Below are 19,297 nucleotides of genomic sequence, written 5' to 3' on the forward strand. Positions count from 1 at the left end.
TTCCTTTCTCCATTCTGTTAGCTAAGCGTTGCTGTTAAATGCCAGCCAACGAATGCAGCATTTGAAACAATCTGACTCTAAATCCCCTGCCCTCTCGGTTGCTGCAGTTCTCACACCCTCTGCTCCTGTGATGTCACCACATGACATGGTGTCTTATTCCCATAGCGTCTTATATATTAGACAGGACCAAAGTTTATAAGGTAAAAACTGAAGCATAACTCCTTCCCTTCCCCGTTTTGACTTAGAAAAAAAAATCCTGTCCCCTCCCCCAGCCCCAGCCCAGCCCCACCAGAGCTGCTGCGGCCAGGAGATTGGTGCTCTCTCACCTAGCCCTGAGCTGCTGTGGTGAGAGAGGGCTGGGGGGAGTCCTCTCTCCCTGGGGCAACCTGCTTCCCAAACCCCTCATTCCCAGCCCCATCCCAGAGCCCACACCCCCAGCCGGAGCCCTCACCCCCCTGCACCCTAACCCTCTGCCCTAGCCCTGAGCCCCTCATTCCCATCCTCACCCCAGAGCCCACGCCCCCAGCTGGAGCCCTGAGCCCCCTGCACCCCAACCCTCTGCTCCAGCCCTGAGCCCCTCATTCCCAGCCCCACCCCAGAGCCCGCACCCCAGCCAGAGCCCTCACCCCCCTGCACCCCAACCCTCTGCCCTAGCCCTAAGCCCCTCATTCCCATCCCCACCCCAGAGACCGCACCCCCAGCTGGACCCCTCACCCCCCTGCACCCCAACCCTTTCCCCTAGCCCTGAGCCCCTCATTCCCAGCCCCACCCCAGAGCCCACACCCCCAGCCGGAGCCCTCACCCCCCTGCACCACAACCCTCTGCCCTAGCCCTGAGCCCCTCATTCCCAGCCCCACCCCAGAGCCCACACCTCCAGCCGGAGCCCTCAGCCCCCTGCACCCCAACCCTCTCTCCTAGCCCTGAGCTCCTCATTCCCAGCCCCACCCCAGAGCCCACACCCCAAACCTCTGCCCCAATTCAGCCCCCTCCCACACTCCGAACCCTTCAGCCTCACCCCTGCCACACACCGTCCATGTGCAGAATGAATTTTGTGATGTGCAGCAATATACAGGTGATGTGTCACATAACAAAATTGCACATATTGGTACACATCACAAAATTCATTCCGCACACGGACATAAAAAATTTGAGGAAACACTGCTCCTGACTTTCAACCTATCTGTGACATCTTGAATTTCATACAGTGACTGATCAGAATAAAGTGCTCTCAAGTGAGCTACAGACCAACAGTGGTTCATAGTAATTATTCAGCCAGTATTTTAGAAGACCTCGACCACTAGAGGAAATCCTGACCTGCTAAGAGACAATTAATGGAGAGAAGCAGCAAGATTAATCCCATACATTGGATTGGTTGTGACTTATTTGCCTGATTTGAAAAGAGACCAAAAGGACCTGAGTCTCCTCGCTGGCGATAGCTCCCTGCTCGGCCAATCAGCACTGAGACTCTGAGGGGCGGGAGGCTGAGAGGTCTCACCAGATGTCCCAAAGGACGGCCCAGGTCACCATCAGAGGGGATCACTCTCAAATCCAGCCCCACCTCTTTGTGAGGACCTCCCGCAATGAGAGCACCCCCCACCCCATCCACACTCCACACACACCCCTCCTTGGTAGAGGGAGGGAAGCCGGGGAAAGGGGAAAAAGAAGCAAGAGAAGAGGAGAAAGGAGGGAGGAGAGAGGAAAAGGGAAACCAAAAAGGATAAACCCCAATGTCCCCAGGGATTCCAAGCATCAAAGTCCTAGGCAGGAAATCAAATTTGGCCACCTTAAGCCAGTGTTTTCTGGGCCTAGAATGCTGCCTGCACCAGGGGGATCAGACTGAACAGGTTCCAAACCTCTCTGGGCCTCTTACCTTGTAAAAGGGAAGTTTGTTTTTGGCACAATCAATGGTAGGAAAGGAGAAAACTCCACAGAGGTTCCTCCTCATGCTCACATCCGTGAATCCTAATTCTCTCTCAGTCCTCGAGGAGAGACCTCGCGAAGGAGACTTGCGGCAGCAAAGCCGGGGGGGTCTCAGAGACTGGCCTGGCCCTGCACCTTTGTCCTGCCTGGCTGATGTCAGGGTCTCTCTGTGAGGTCACCCCCTCCCCACCACCTTTGCCCAATAGGCTGAGTTCCTGCAACAGGCCTTTGTGATGTCACTGCCACCCCCACCCCTCCCCTCCCCTCCAAGCTGCTGTCCTGCCCCTGGCCAGCCTCGTTGGGTGTTTGTTTCCCCTGGATCTAGGGTTGCCAGCTTTCTGACCCAACAAAACTGACCACCCTTGTCCCGCCCCATCAAGGACGGAATGCAAGGCTGAGTTCACTCACCAACCCCCTGAAATGTGTCAGTGCCCCAGAGAAAACTGGACCCCTGCTATTGGAACGAGATGCTGGAGATCTGAATGGGAAAGGGACTGTCTGAATTGTCAAGATGGGGAACGAACAACAATCTACAGCAATGTCATTAACACAAACACACTCCAATCCTGCTCCATCTGGAAGGGAAATGGGCAGGAATTCCTGCTGTCCAGCAATGGACACACTTACAGCCCCGCACAGCAGTGAGTGGGCCGGGGAGGCTGGTCTGAGCAAACAATGTGAAGTGATAATTCACTGAGAAGAGAATCATAGTGTAGGGAAGCTAGTGGCCATCAGATAGTTGTGGCTGAGGGGTTAAGGTGCTGGACTAGAAATCCCTTGGGGCTTTCCCACATAGGTTTGAATACTGCCAACTCTGGAAGCATTTAACTGTTGTCATTGCTATAGTCTCAGTGCTGGTGCATCCCTAGTGCCAACTGGAGGTAGATCTGGTCTCACTCTCAGGCTGTCTACACTTAAAATGCTCCTGTAGTACTTTGGAGTAGACAGTTGCTACAGTGACTGGTGAGGTTTTCCTATTGCTCTAGCTGCACTGACAGAACACAGAGACTGAATTCCCACCCGTCCTGCATAGGAGCTGTCAGCAGTTTAATTGTTCTGCAGCCAGATTCCCATTAGAAACGCTGTTGTGGGACATTCCCAGACCTGGACTTTTACCAAGGACAGAATTTGAAGAGCAAACCTGGCTCCTACCACCAGGAGGGATTGGAGTGTTTTGTCCCTTGTGACGGGTTGGATCACAGAAAGCCCCTTGGGAGCTGCCAACCGATGTGCCAAGACTACTTCTGCCCCTGCTTTCCTGCCCTGGCAGCTCGGGACCCCAGCACCCTGTCGTGTTGAGCCAGACACGCCCATCTGCTCCAACACAGACCCAGGGTCTGAATTACTTGCCCAAAGCTGCAGGCTTAACCTGAAAGCAGCTTACAGAAGTTCAGGTTCAGCTATTTGTCCTCTATGACCCTAAATCCTTTTCATAGTCCCTGCTTTCCAGGCTACGGTTCCCTAGGCTCTAGGTGTGGCCACCAGCCTCCGTTCCCAGCTATAGGGCCTGGCTTTTGGCTGTATTAAACTGCATTTGTTTTACTAATCCCAGTTTACGAAACCATCCAGGCTGCTCTGTACAACTCCCCGTCATTAGCATTATTTACCACTCCTCCAAGCTGTGCTAGCCACAGACTTTATCAGCAGTGATTTTATATTTACTTCCAGATGGTTAATTACAAAGTTGAATAGTCTACAAAGTTGAATACAGCCAATCCCTGTGGTGCCTCGTTAACAGCTCCCCCATTCAGTGATGATGCCCCATGGACAGGTACAAGGTCAGACTTGGGGTCACCCATCAGGAGAAGGGGAGCAGGGGGATTATTTTACTACTGTTTTATAATGCACCTAATTTTTTTTATTCACAGGCTAAACCTACAGTGTCTGTCACTCTTGTACCTGGGCCCTTCTGGGACAATTCTCGTCTCATTTACACTGGAGCCAATCCAAAGTGAATCCAGGCCATCCCACCCAGCCTGCCCATGACTGCTGTCTGTGGAGATCTAGCCCAGGGAACAGCCTCACTCCGCCATGGTTGGGCTGGTTCCCCGATTTCTTTGCTTCTGCGGAAACACTCCCAACGGCCTTTCCCCTTCCCCGTCCTGCACATGCTGCCCTGGCTGGGCGGATCCCATCTGTCCAGGGCTTGCACCTGCCACCTGTGCACTCAGGGGATTCAGAGTTCGCCAGTAATCCAACAAATCCCCTTCTTTTATTAGCATTGGGTATAGGCCCCACTCAGGGACCAGCCCCATTGTGCCAGGTGCTGTCCACATACAGAACAAACAGACACTCTCTGTCCCACAGAGCTGCAATCTGCCTGCTTCCCGTCTCCCGGCAGGAACCGCTCTTTGCTACGGCTTGGGCCTGCTTCCACTGCTCCCTGGGGGATTGGCAGTTTCACTGGCTCAGGCTGCGTTGCCCCTTGCTGCCTCATCCGAGCCAGCTCAGACACTGTCTGGGGCTCTTCTGAAAGGTCTTTGTGTAAAATCCCAACGATCAGATGTGTCGTTTTGTCCCCCCCCCCCATTGTTATTTGTTTGTACTGCCACTGGCTGCACAGCCATCAGTCTGATCCCGGGGCCCCATTCTGCTAGGCACTGCCCAGCCACACAAAGCTCTCCCTGCCCCAAAGAGCTTCCACTGAGTCATCCTATTGATCCCACAGGCCCAACGCTCTGCTCGTTCCCACAGGGCCTTCGAACATTTTCAACGTGTTTCTGGGCCTCCGAATCTTTTAATAAAATCACGTCTCTGGGTGAGTTACATCTTTGCTCCTCCCCCACCCACTGGGAGCATCCTGAATGCAGCCAAACAGCTGTTTGTTGTGGCAGGCAGAAGGCCCTGGGAGGGAGGGGGCGGAGTTGGTTAGCGGGAGATGGGCTGGGGGGAGGGTAGAGCTTGGCTGCCAGTGGGTGCTAAGCACCTGCTAATTTTTCCCCGTGGGTGCTCCAGCCCTGGAGCACCCATGCAGTCAGCACCTATGATCCCCTCCCCCAAATCAAAATTCCTAGAGATTTTGGGTGCATCTCTCAATGTTGTAAATGTTACCAGCTTCTGTGGGTGCGTGTCTCTCTGGGTGGGTATCCAGGTGTGTTTCTGTATAAGTTTATTGTGATGTCACGTATCCCAACAGCAAAGAATGTTCTGCTTCAGCATTCTTGCCCTGCCTTCAGTCTGCCAACTGGCTTGGTTGACAGCGGCTTGTGACCCAAGGAGCTGCTGATAGACGTGTACTATCCATCTGTCAACAACTTCTTGAATCAGCTATTTCCACACGTTTTTGAAAGAAGATGAGTTTTTACAGAAGGTAATTCCCAGATTCCCAGGCGCTGATTGGTGGGGCTGCTGGTGGGCGGGAGGTGCTTGGGACTGGAGGGGGGTAGGGGATGGGGGGCTGCTGACATATTCCTGTGGCTCTTTGGCAATGTTCATTGGTAAATTCTGGCTCCTTCTCAGGCTCAGGTTGGCCACCCCTGTCCTAGGGACTGGTGGGGGCCAGCGTTGCAACAGTCAGTTCTCAACATCCCGTTTTGATTTGAATGTGGGCATCTTTCAGTTCCCCTTCTGCGTCAGCCTTCCACGTTCTCTGGAGGCAGATTTCCATTATTTTATCTTTCAGCAGACGAGTATGGGTGAATTTCCATGGATAGAACCTAAAGGGAAGATAACAAAACTCATATAAAATTTAGATTGATATCTCCATAAATAGTATTTCCCTTGGAGTTGCCCCTAAAGTAATGCACATTGGAAAAAATAACCCCAACTATACATACAATATGATGGGGGCTAATTTAGCTACAACAAGTCAGGAAAAAGATCTTGGAGTCATTGTGGATAGTTCTTTGAAGATGTCCACGCAGTGTGCAGAAGCGGTCAAAAAAGCAAACAGGATGTTAGGAATCATTAAAAACGGGATAGAGAATAAGACGGAACTTACATAAATCGATGGTACGCCCACATCTCGAATACTGCGTACAGATGTGGTCTCCTCATCTCAAAAAAGATATACTGGCACTGGAAAAGGTTCAGAGAAGGGCAACTAAAATGATTAGGGGTTTGGAACGGGTCCCATATGAGGAGAGATTAAAGACTCTTCAGCTTGGAAAAGAGGAGACTAAGGGGGGATATGATAGAGGTATATAAAATCATGAGTGATGTGGAGAAAGTGGATAAGGAAAAGTTATTTACTTATTCCCATAATACAAGAACTAGGGGTCACCAAATGAAATTAATAGGCAGCAGGTTTAAAACAAATAAAAGGAAATTCTTCTTCACACAGCGCACAGTCAACTTGTGGAACTCCTTACTTGAGGAGGTTGTGAAGGCTAGGACTATAACAGCGTTTAAAAGAGAACTGGATCAATTCATGGTGGTTAAGTCCATTAATGGCTATTAGCCAGGATGGGTAAGGAATGGTGTCCCTAGCCTCTGTTTGTCAGAGGGTGGAGATGGATGGCAGGAGAGAGATCACTTGATCATTGCCTGTTAGGTTCACTCCCTCTGGGGCACCTGGCATTGGCCACTGTTGGTAGACAGGATACTGGACTAGATGGACCTTTGGTCTGACCCGGTACAGCCGTTCTTATGTTATGTTATGTTCTAATTCACTCATTGCCTTCAAGTTGTGAATCTAAACCTTTTGTCTCATGTAATGATTGGCTAATGTATGTGTATTGAGACAATATCTATCTGTTTACATGATTGAAACACACATAAATGAGATCAAATAATGCAGAAGAAACAAATCTTAAGCTATTGAAAGTGATACAGCTCCACTCCCATCCCCTGGCTGTCATCTTGGCAGTTCTCTCAGAAATAATCTCATGGAGATAGACTTCAAAACTCTCTACAAATTCTACTATACCCCCATTGGGCTATATACAACAGATGTGTAAATTCCCCCCCTACAATTCCTTTCCAGGAAAGGGGTTTAAATAAACTGTAGCCTACATTGGTCATGGGTCTTGGTGTGATTTCTTTGTTATTGTGTTGGTGGCCCAACTTCTGACTTGATGTTATAAATAGTATGGGAAATTCTTCATTTAAAGTTTACTGATTATTTCCCCCATGCTAATAAATTCCAGATATTGAAATAGTTGAGAATAAGTCAACATATTTGCAGCTGCAAATCCATCCTTCCAGACCCTCAAACCTTCTCGATGACAATCTTTTGTTCCTTTTACTGGGTTCTCTGGGAACAGAGGTTTATTGGTTTTCAGCTTGGCCCCATCTGTTCCCAGAGTCCCAACATTCTGTGCACAAAGGAGTGGGGTTAATAATGAAGCAGTTTTGCAACTAGACCCAGGCAATGACCAAAGAAAATAGAAATTGACCTTTGCTGTTTCCATGTCTGCCCAATGGCAGAGGAGGCGTGAGATCCATGGGGTGAGAGTCAGGCTAGGAAATGTAGCCAGCGACTGTGCGAGGATGGGAGGAATTACAGATCTGGTGGATGGAGGTTTCCTGTTAGAGAACAAAAGGGGAGAACCTGTGATGTGCTCTGTCCAAGGAAGGTTATGAGAAAGAGGGAACAGGGATCCTGGTGCCTCTCCCCAAGGAAACCTCAGACAAAGCATCTCCTCTTGGACAGGAGCAGCAACCTTCACACTAGCAGTTACAGCCATCTTTAGGTTCATAAATTCATAGTTTCAAAGGCTCTAAGGCCAGCCCTGATCATCTAGTCTGACCCCCTGCATAACACAGGGTTATGAGTTCAATCCTTGAGGGGGCCATTTAGGGATCTGGGGCAAAAATCTGTCAGGAACGGTACTTGGTCCTGCTGTGAAGGCAGGGGACTGGACTCGATGACCTTTCAAGGTCCCTTCCAGCTCTGTGAGATAGGTATATTTCCATATTAATTAATGCAGCTCTCTCCCCAGTACAGACCTGGCTGGGGGCAGCAGCAGCCCAGGCACCACCGTCCCTGCCGCAGCCCCCGGACTCCAAATGCCCTGCACCGGACACAGCTGCTCCCCACCCTCCCCTGGTGTAATGGTCAGCATGCAGGAGTCTGACTCCTACCATCTCACTTCAACTCTCCGTGGGACCACCGGGTACCCTGTTGGCTTGTAGCCAAGCCCTGGGAGCTCTGCTTCCTTCTACTGAGTTGTGCAAGAGCAAGTCTTTCCCCTCCTGCCGGGTGACTAGCGCCCACTGGTGCCAGGTCCTCGCTCTGGCTGGTTTGACGGAATGGCCACAATGGGCCGGGCCCTAGAACTTGACACCCTGGCTAGAGATGCTGCAGTCCTGAGGGTTGCGATTCTCGCAGCTTCACCAGATGCCCACAAGCTTGGCCCTTGCACTTGCTGCCGCGCTTTGACTCTTGCCCACATGGCGCGTAACGAAAGGAGGCCCAGGCCCAGGGTTGATAGGCAGGAGGGAGGAAGAGCCCCAGGCTGGAGCCCAGCACACTTTCCTCCTCTGGGCTCCTAGAGCAGAGGCGGCTGGTGCTGACAGCTCCAAGGGAAGGCTTAAAAGCCACAGAGCAACCGAGGGTGGGGCAAGAGGAGGGGAGGACCGTGCCTGCGCGTGAGCTGCAGACAGTCACAAAGACACCAGCCAGCCTGCTCCCTGGCACACCAGACACCCACTGAAAGGCCATCCGCAGACCAGCATGGGGGGCAGCTGCTGATGCTCTGTGGCCAACATCAGAAGACGGTAGGAGAGCAGGGCCAGCCCCGCTGCTGGGGCCTCTTACCATTCCCGCTCCAAGGTTGCTCATTTCACAGTGGGGCAGGAGATTTTCCCCCAAGAGGCTTTTCCCCAGCTGGTGAGAAGCAGAGAAACAGCCGGGCTCCAAAGGTGCTATTTAGCAGCACCCTCAAGCAGAGGGACAGGCACACATTTGGAAGAGGGAAACTGCTCTGCACACTAACCTGGGCATCCGCCCATTTTCTTTGGCAAGTCAGGAATGGCAAAGGCTAGCCTGGAAGCAACTAAGGCTCACGCTCTAGCCTTTGTGATGCCCTACGCCCCAATTCCGTCCTGGGGCTCTAGCTGAAGCCAGAGCATGGGCCTGAGCGGCCAAGAAGAGGTTCCAGGCCTGAAGAAAGCAGGAATTTCTGCACAAAGGGAAAACTAAGCAAGCACAACCATGAAGGGACTTGAACCCTCAATTGCCTGATCTAAAGTCAGCTGCCTTCACCCTTAGGCCACAGGGGAAAAGCCTCTCCAAAGCCTTCTTTAGAAAAGGTGGATGGACACTGTTTCTCGGGTCATCTACTGAGGGGCAGAGACTCTCTGGGCACAAGGAGTCGAGTTCCCAGCGAGATGTGGCGCCAGGTGCAGGACTTTGGCAGGGAGGCTTCAGCATGGGGGATTGGGATGCAGCTGGCTGTATAGGTGCGATTTAGTGGCCCCACAGCACAGGAGGGAGGTCGAGGAAAAGGAATCTTGCTGGTAGGCAGTGGCCGTGGAGAAAAAGAGGAAGGGTACCTGGGACTTTTTTTTTTGGCCTCTCTTTTGCCTGCCTGCCTCCTTGCCCTTGTGGGGGAGGTGTAAAGGCTTTCAACAAGCCTGGCTAGCTCAGCCTGTAGCGCTCCTTGTCCCTCCCAGCAGACAGAGGAGGGCAGGGTCTTCTCATTTCCCACCCACCTACTAGGCACAGGGTGATGTGGGAGGCAGAGCTCTGGGCAGAGAACTGGGACAGGAATCCCAGCACCTACCTTTGTATTCACTGCAGTCTCTGCCTAGGGGGTTCAGGCTCCAGTGCTCTGCTCTGTTTTCCCAGCCCTGTCATGGGGAGTGTTTCCAGTTTCAGAAATGGGGGAATGTTCACACGCTCCCAATGGGTCTGTTCATAAACCAGGCCATAGGCTGAGCATGTCCCAGCAGGTTTATCAGTCCCTGTCCCCCCAAACCTCAGCCTGAGTGTTTCCTGACCCTCCCCCTCTACAACAACCCTCCCCAGCAGCTCCCCCAAAATCCCCTACCTGAGCTGGATCCACCACAGCCATTTCCCCGTCCCAGCCCCTAGGAAGATGGGACGGTCTGGAGCAAAACGGGGTTGTTATTCTGCAGCCTGTCAGGGCAAGAAGGGAAATTCGGGAGGTTTCTGAATGAGTGTTAGTCCATTTCACACCCCGATTCCCCCAGGTTCTGTCCCTGTAGACAGACACTCTAGACTCTGCCATGCTGGGAGAAGCCTCAGTGACATTATTACAGCACAGACCCGACCTCTCCCCCGGGACTAAACCTACCAGACGCTATTACACTCTCCCAGGAAAAGAGTCTCTGAGCCAAACGCCAGAAAAGAGCAGAATCAAAGGAGCCACTTTGGGGGATCCCCCGACACTGTCCCCAGAACAGCCCATTCCCTCAGCAGCACAGGGACCAGGCAGAGGCAGGAACTGGCTTTTCCTCTCCCTGCTCCTCACCTCTCCCAGGAAAGTCAATCTGCCCCAGGGGGCTGCAGGGAATGGAGCTGGGTAAGGCTGGGTGCCCGGAACCTCCCTCCCCACTGATTGCTCCCGCTGCCCCGTCCAGTCTCTCCCCTCTCCCTCCTGCACGAAGAGCCGGTCACTGTCCTGCATTCCCGTGGGTGTTTCCTCGCCAATAGCTACAGCCACTGCTAACGGGCGTGAGCCTGGGGGCGCTGGGGCAGCAGCTCTGCGCCGCGCAGACACTCGGGGCAGAGATGGGTCGAGCAGGAGCCATTTCTGCAGAGTCACTTTCCTGCCTGGGCCCAGCACTTACCCCAGATCTCTCGTATCACCTGCAGTCTCTGGCTCAGGAGCTGATACCAGCAGAGCCCAGGGCTGCCCCAGGGGGATAGTTCCAGACCCTGGAGAAAGTCCCCCCTTGGCTGGGCACAGCTGGTCTGGGATCATGGTGATGGTCTGTCCCAGCACAGACCCCACTCGGCAGCAGCAGCTCCTCAGCCCAGGCCCCCAGATCACAGCAGAGACAGCAGCATCTGCCCCAGGAAGCCCTGCGAGCTCCAGGGCTCCAGTATCCTGAGCTCAGAGAGAGACGGACACCGACTCCTCGGCCTGAGCAATGACCAGAGCCTCTGCTGGGGGCAGCTAATGACCGAGCCTCCCTGCGCTGCCCCCAGGGACAGTCAGGCTGATGCTGATCTCATTTGCCCCTCTGGACCCAGAGAGGAACCGGAGACCCAGTTCAACCCGGGATTTCGTACATGAACCAGAACCGAATCTCACCCATGCATTTGTTTTACCGACTGAACCAAAAAAAAAAGGGCGGTTTGTGTGTGTGTGTTACCAGTTAAAAGAAAGATTCAGCATTTTTAAAGCTCATTATATAAAAAAAAAAATAATAACCTACAGAGATCTTATTTTCATTTGAAGAGAAGACAACAGAGTAGCGGGCTAGTGATGGCCCCAGAACAATGAGAAGAGAAGGGGGCCAGCCCAAAAGAGCAGGGAGGGAGAGGGAAACCTTGGGAGCTGCCTGCACACCATGGGAGGCAGAAGGAGGCCCAGAGGTAGATGATCCATCTCTGAGATACCCCTGGGGAGAGAAGTGGTTGGATGCTCCCTGGGCCCTGAAGTTCATAATAATTCTTCAAGTCCAAGGGCAAAGGTAACGGCTCCCCAAACCTCTCCCCTTGACATGCCTCCTCCCATCATCCCCACCCCTGGGGCAACTCCTCCCTCCAGTTGCCCCACTTGAGGCAGGGTTCAAGCTCCAAACTCCCTTCCCCACTGAAGCCTCCTGCCAGCCCCCTCTGCGGCACTGTCTGATACCCACCCCTATCCCAGAGAGATCTGTTTCTCTCACACATATATCTTGATCCTAGACATCAACCCCCACTGTCAGCAGAGGACAAAGTCAAGGCAAAATTTCATGACACCAAAAAGTAGATGAAGATGGAAATGCTTGAGTCAGAAATAATGATGTCAGAGAATCAATGTCAGACACGTCTGAAACTGAAAGATGAATTGGAATGTCTTCTGAACGCTTGTGAAATCTCTAAAAAGGAAGCGATATCTGGATGATGGAAAGCTCAAAAAAGGATTGGGCCAATTCCTGATTCATTCACAGATGGGCCACATCTCCATAAGAAAGAAAACATATTGAACTACTGGGAACAGCTGAAAAATGTCACGCCCACGCTAAATCAACTAGCAAAATTCATACTGGCAGTTCCATAACACAAGTGAGCGCCAAAAGACAATTTCCGGGCCTCCAATGTGTCCTTTCACTGCAGAGGTCCTGTATGACAAAGCAAATGTTTAAATATGGTTTTTTAGGTTTCTCAAACAGACTGTTTAGGAAAAAATAATCATGTATATTTGACAACACAAAAACACTAGGGAAACTCATGTAAAGTTAAAGTTACCAAATAAATAAATAATCAAAAATCCAAACAGTTTCCAATATTGAATTGCAGCTGGATTTACCTCCACTAAGTTTGAAATAGGATTTAAACCAGTAACTGAACTTCTATTTTTGTTTCTTTCAGTGGCCTTGAACCAGAAATGAAACCAAACGTATTGAATGGAACTGAACCAGAATCAAACCAAAACAACTGGGAGGTGAACTCCCTTCCTGCTGTTGCTAGCGGTGACTCTGGTTGACACAGAAATCGGAGAGGGACCCTGTTCAGTCCTGTCAGCCCCAAACATTTATCATCCAGGAGTAAGATCCCCAAATAATGAGACTGTCTTAACCAAACAAAGAGTAAATTAGGAGCAGGGGGCGTGTGCGCGCATAGGGGGTGGGGGGATATTTGCAAATTCTGAGCCCTTAGCGGGAAGTCTGATGCCCCCCCCCCCCATGATTGTTTAACCTAGGGATGTAAATATTGGTTAAAACGATTAACCGGTTAGAATTATATCATTTAACTCGTTAACCGTTTTACCTCAGGTCTCTCCAGCGGGCCGGCACAGGGCAGCCGGGGCTGGGGTCCCACCGACCAGGTACGGCAGGGTCTGCTCCAGGCCGCCATGGCTGCCGCAGACAGGGCTGGAGCCACTCCAGCGTGGCTCTGTCCGGGATCCTGCCTGCCCACCGGCGTGGGGCTGCCCCACACCCCCCAGCCCACTGCGGCCGGGACTCCTCTGGCCCAGGGGGGCTGGCCGGTCGGCGGGGTTAACTGGCAAAGTCCGGTTAACCGGTAAGCAAACCAGTAAACCCAGTACTTCCTGGTTCACCTTTGATATCCCTGGTTTGACCATGTCTAGGGAAAAAGATTCCCAGTGGCTGCTGGGCGGGGCAGCCCCTCCCAATCTCCTACCCCATGGGCTGGGGGAGCTGCCATTGTATCTCTGCCCATCCCCCTCCCTCCTCCTGCCCTCTGGCTCTGCCCTCCCCAGCCAGTCTCTGCTTGCTCCATAGTCTCCCTCCAGCCCCCCCACAGCCCCTCCCCCACATCCCCCCTTTTCTTCCCTTTATCGGACACTCAGAGTTTCCCTCTAGTCCAGCTCTGCTCCCCTGAGCCCCAGAATTCTCCCCCTGCCCCGATACCTGTGTGTTCCCCCAGCCTCCCTGCAGCGCCCCACATCCCCCGGCCCCCTCCCGCCCCCTGCATCCCTGTTCCCCAATTCCTGCCCTCTCCCAGATCCCTGGTCACCCCCCTCCTACATCCCTGTTCCCCAATTCCTACCCCCTCCCACATCCCCAGTCACCCCCCTCCCGCCCCCTCCCACATCCCTGCTCACCCCCCTCCCACATCCCTGTTCCCCAATTCCTGCCCCCTCCCAGATCCCTGGTCACCCCCCTCCCTCCCCCTCCTACATCCCTGTTCCCCAATTCCTACCCCCTCCCACATCCCTGGTCACCCCCCTCCCGCCCCCTCCCACATCCCTGCTCACCCCCCTACCACATCCCTGTTCCCCAATTCCTGCCCCCTCCCAGATCCCTGGTCACCCCCCTCCCGCCCCCTACCACATTCCCCTTCCCCCTCCTGCCCCCTCCCAGATCCCTGGTCACCCCCCTACCACATCCCTGTTCCCCAATTCCTACCCCCTCCCACATCCCCGGTCACCCCCCTCCCACCCCCTCCCACATCCCTGCTCCCCAATTCCTGCCCCCTCCCAGATCCCCGGTCACTCCCCTCCCTCCCGCTCCCACATCCCTGTTCCCCAATTTCTGCCCCCTCCCAGATCCCCGGTCATCCCCCTCCCGCCCCCTGCATCCCTGTTCCCCAATTCCTGCCCCCTCCCACATCCCCGGTCACCCCCCTCCCGCCCCCTACCACATTCTCCTTCCCCCTCCTGCCCCCTCCCACATCCCTGCTCACCCCCCTCCCACATCCCTGTTCCCCAATTCCTGCCCCCTCCCACATCCCCCGTCACTCCTCTCCCGCCCCCTCCCACATCACCCTTCCCCCTCCCCCTTCCTGCCCCCTCCCACATCCCTGGTCACCCCCCTCCTGCATCCCTGTTCCCCAATTCCTGCCCCCTCCCCCCGGCTCCCCACATGTCGCTGCTCCGCCCCCACCCCCTGCAAACCCTGGGCGCTGCAGCCGCTTCCCTCTGCCCGAGGCCGGGACTCGCAGCTCGCCCTGCTGGGAGCAGCCTGGGCCCCCCGCCCCGCACAGGCTGCACCGGGAGCATCTCCCTGCGGGGGGAAGGTCTCCCCTTCTCGCCACGTGGGGCACTGCCGGGGGGGTTCGGGGTCCCAGTCAGGGGGGTCGGGCCGGGGTCTCTGCCCGGGGAGAGTCTCGGGGGGGGGGGAGGCAGCGGGAATGTCCCTCCCCTGCCCGCAGCCAGGGCTCGGGGAGCCTCAGCGGCAGCAGCCGAGGATCGGGAGGCTGGCAAGGCAGCGCCCGCAATTCACTCCTGCTGCTGGGCTGGGCCCCGGCTCGCTCCGCCCGGTGCCTCCTGGGCCCTGGCGAGCTGGAGTCCCTGGGTTTGGCCGGGGGGTCTGGCTCTTATTCATGTCTTGTGGCGTCACCCCCGGCCCCCAGCAGGGACGTGGGGCCAAGGGGTCCATGCCCAGGGGCCCAGGGATTTCAAAGGCGCCGGGCCGAGGGGATCGATCTGTGTTTTTAAATAAAAATGAAGATACAAAATGTCACTAGATCAGTCGATGCCACAACTTACGCCTAGTGGGTGACAGACTCCCCGTCCCCCACTGGTGCACACAGCCAGAGATGCCCCAAGGCCGACCAACAACCGTGGTCTGGTGCCACCCCACTACCCCGCCCACAGTCCCATGGGGCTTCCCCCCACAAGCCCCCAGGCCCCAGTGTGGCCCACCACTCCACAATCCCCCACCGACTGTCCTCCTCGCCCCAAGCCAGGGTGCAGCCACCCCACCCAGCTGTGCCACCCGACAGTCCCTCCCCCCACAGCCCCCCACAGCCATGCTGTGTCCCCCTGGGGGCAGCCATGCTGCTGCCCCTCACTACCTCCCAGCCCAACAGCCACAGCCATGCCATTGACCCAAGCCCCCGATCCAAGTCCCCTATAGCCTCTCCCTCCCCCAGGCCCCTCCCAGACCCAGGCCCCATCAGTACAATCCAATCGCCCCCTGCCAACAACCCCCTCTCCTCTCCCACAGCACCGATCCATCCCCTACCCTCCCACACCACACAGACCCCTCCACCTCCCAGCTGTGCCATCCCCCCACCCCGAGCCAGACCACCAACCCCGTCAGACACCCTCCCACGCTGGTGCACCAAGGTCTCCCCAAGACCGACAACAGCTATGAATTAAAACCCCACAGTGTTTGTTGGGGCTACTGGAGCCGTGGGACCTACCTGGAGATGCTGAAATCTCACTCTTGTCTCGCTCCTCCTGCCCCCATCTCCAAGCCAGGCACTGGGCAGTTCAGTGATGAAGTGATGAACTGATGATCATCAGTTTGTTTTATGATGGGCGGAGGGGGGAGGTTTAAACTATTTCCCTGGATCAAGTCTCCCTTGGCAGCTCAGTCACCATTTCAGCTAGAGCAGAGCTGGGCACTGGGCCACCCGGGGCCTTTAACACCACAGCCCTGGGGAGGGGGTGCTGAGATGGACCATCCAGTGAGGAACACAAGTCCTTCTACCCTCCACCACACCCTAGTTTGGAACTGCTGCTGACGGCTCCCCCCACCCGTGGTAACTTTTATCCCCTCTGCCTCCCTCTATCTGGGGGTTTTCCCTTCTGCACCTACCTGGCAGGGCAGCCCCACCCCAGTCTGAACCCCTGATCCTGTCCCAGTTTTGTCCCTCTGCACATCCCTCCCCTCCAATTTCCCCCCTTCAGGGGGATTTTCCCTGCCTTTGATTGCAGGGAGCAGATTCTGATGGCGCGTGAGGGCAGCAACTTGCAGATGTTACTGAGCATGTGAGAAGAACATTAGAAGATAAGAACGGTCAGACTGGGTCAGACCAAAGGTCCATCTAGCCCAGTGTCCTGTCTGGTGACAGCGGCCAGTGCCAGGTGCCCCAGAGGGAATGAACAGACAGGAATCATCCAGTGACCCATCCCCTGTCCCCCATTCCCAGCTTCTGACAGACAGAGGCTAGGGACACCATCCCTGCCCGTCCCGGCTAACAGCCATTGATGGACCTGTCCTCCATGAACCCATCTAGTTCCCCTTTGACCACAGGACCCTGCTCAGGATCAGTGAAGTTGCAAGTTCTAATAGGAAACAGCTTCTGATACAAGGGCAGCCCCTCTTCCTCCTCCCCTCCCATGGGGATGAGCAGCCCCCCCAACTGCCACTCTGCCCCAGCCTCCTTCAACCCATTGCCCCCTTTAGCCTCCCCCCAAATATCCCCTTCCCCCATCTCCCCCTTCAGCCTCCCCCAACTTCCCCTATTGCCCCTGCTCCACCGCTCTCAAGTTCCCTTCCCCACAACCATCTGCTTCCTCACCATGGGGAACAGGAGCAGAAAATGCTTTTCAAAAAACCTTCTGCAAAGTAAAAAGTAAAACAAGCCAAGCAACCCCCTCCCTTGCTTTGTGCTGGGTGCCCAGCTGTGGGCTTGTGTGTGTGTGTGTGGGGGGGGGGGGGTGGTGTTGTTCTGAGCACACTCTGTTCAGGGAAGGGGTGGAGTTGGCCAAAGGGGCAGGTTGAATCTTTAGCAGAGAATTCCTTTCTCCATTGTGTTAGCTAAGCGTTGCTGTTAAATGCCAGCCAACGAATGCAGCATTTGAAACAATCTGACTCTAAATCCCCTGCCCTCTCGGTTGCTGCAGTTCTCACACCCTCTGCTCTTGTGATGTCACCACATGACATGGTGTCTTATTCCCATAGCATCTTGTAGGTTAAGTTTATGAGGTAAAAACTGAAGCATAACTCCTTCCCTTCCCCCTTTTGACTTAGGAAAAATACATTCTGTCCCCTCCCGCAGCCCAGCCACACCAGAGCTGCTGCGGCTAGGAGACAGGTGCCCTCTCATCTGGCCCTGGGCTGCTGTGGGGAGAGAGGGCTGGGGGGGGGTCCTCTCTCCCTGGGGCAATCTGCTCCCCAAACCCCTCATTCCCAGCACCACCCAGGAGCCCACAACCCCATCCGGAGCCCTCACCCCCCTGCACCCCAACCCTCGGCCATAGCCCTGAGCCCCTTATCCCCATCCCCACCCCAGAGCCCACACCCCCAGCCAGAGGCCTCACCCCCCTGCACCCCAACCCTCTGTTCCAGCCCTGAGCCCCTTATCCCCATCCCAGAGCCCACACCCCCAGCTGGAGCCCTCACACCCCAGCACCACAACCCTCTGCCCTAGCCCTAAGCCCCTCATTCCCAACCCCACCCCAGAGCCCGCACCCCCAGCCAGAGCCCTCACCCCCCTGCACCCCAACCCTTGCCCCCCCCCAAGTCCCCTCCCACACTCCGAACCCTTCAGCCTCACCCCTGCCACACACCGTCCAGGTGCAGAAGGAATTTTGTAATGTGCACCAATATACAGGTGATGTGTCACACCTCACCTCCATATTGGTGCACACAACAGAATTCATTCCGCACATGGGGACCCAAAAAATTAGGGGAAACACTGCTCCTGACTTTCAACCTATCTGTGACATCTTGAATTTCATACAGTGACTGATCAGAATAAAGTGCTCTCAAGTGAGCTACAGACCAACAGTGGTTCATAGTAATTATTCAGCAAGTATTTTAGAAGACCTAGAACATTAGAGGAAATCATGAACTGCTAAGAGATAATTAATGGAGAGAAGCAGCAAGATTAATCCCATACATTGGATTGGTTGTGACTTATTTGCCTGATTTGAAAAGAGACCAAAAGGACCTGAGTCTCCTCGCTGTTGATAGCCCCCTGCTCGGCCAATCAGCACTGAGACTCTGAGGGGCGGGAGGCTGAGAGGTCTCACCAGATGTCCCAAAGGATGGCTCAGGTCACCATCAGAGGGGATCACTCTCAGATCCAGCCCCACCTCTTTGTGAAGACCTCCCGCAATGAGAGCACCCCCCACCCCATCCACACTCCACACACACCCCTCCTTGGTAGAGGGAGGGAAGCCGGGGAAAGGGGAAAAAGAAGCAAGAGAAGAGGAGAAAGGAGGGAGGAGAGAGGAAAAGGGAAACCAAAAAGGATAAACCCCAATGTCCCCAGGGATTCCAAGCGTCAATGTCCTAGGTAGGAAATCAAATTCTGCCACCTTAAGCCAGTGTTTTCTGGGCCTAGAATGCTGCCTGCACCAGGGGGATCAGACTGAACAGGTTCCAAACCTCTCTGGGCCTCTTACCTTGGAAAAGGGAAGTTTGTTTTCTGGCACAATCAATGGTAGGAAAGGAGAAAACTCCACAGAGGTTCCTCTTCATGCTCACATCCATGAATCCTAATTCTCTCTCAGTCCTTGAGGAGAGACCTCGCGAAGGAGACTTGTGGCAGCAAAGCCGGGGGAGTCTCAGAGACTGGCCTGGCCCTGCACCTCTGTCCTGCCCGGCTGATGTCAGGGTCTCTCTGTGAGGTCACCCCCTCCCCACCACCTTTGCCCAATAGGCCGAGTTCCTGCAACAGGCCTTTGTGACGTCACTGCCACCCCCACCCCTCCCTTCCAAGCTGATGTCCTGCCCCTGGCCAGCCTCGTTGGGTGTTTGTTTCCCCTGGATCTAGCGTTGCCAACTTTCTGACCCAACAAAACTGAGCACCCTTGCCCCGCCTCATCAAGGACGGAATGCAAGGCTGAGTTCACTCACCAACCCCCTGAAACGTGTCAGTGCCCCAGAGAAAACCGGACCCCTGCTATTGGAATGATATGATGGAGATCTAAATGGGAAAGGGACTGTCTGAATTGTCAAGATGGGGAACGAACAACAATCTACAGCAATGTCATTAACACAAACACACTCCAATCCTGCTCCAGCCGGAAGGGAAATGGGCAGGAATTCCTGCTGTCCAGCAATGGACACACTTACAGCCCCGCACAGCAGTGAGTGGGCCGGGGAGGCTGGTCTGAGCAAACAATGTGAAGTGATAATTCACTGAGAAGAGAATCATAGTGGATGATTCCCC

The sequence above is a fragment of the Emys orbicularis genome, chromosome 8, assembly GCF_028017835.1.
Source record: "Emys orbicularis isolate rEmyOrb1 chromosome 8, rEmyOrb1.hap1, whole genome shotgun sequence".
Taxonomy (NCBI): domain Eukaryota; kingdom Metazoa; phylum Chordata; order Testudines; family Emydidae; genus Emys; species Emys orbicularis.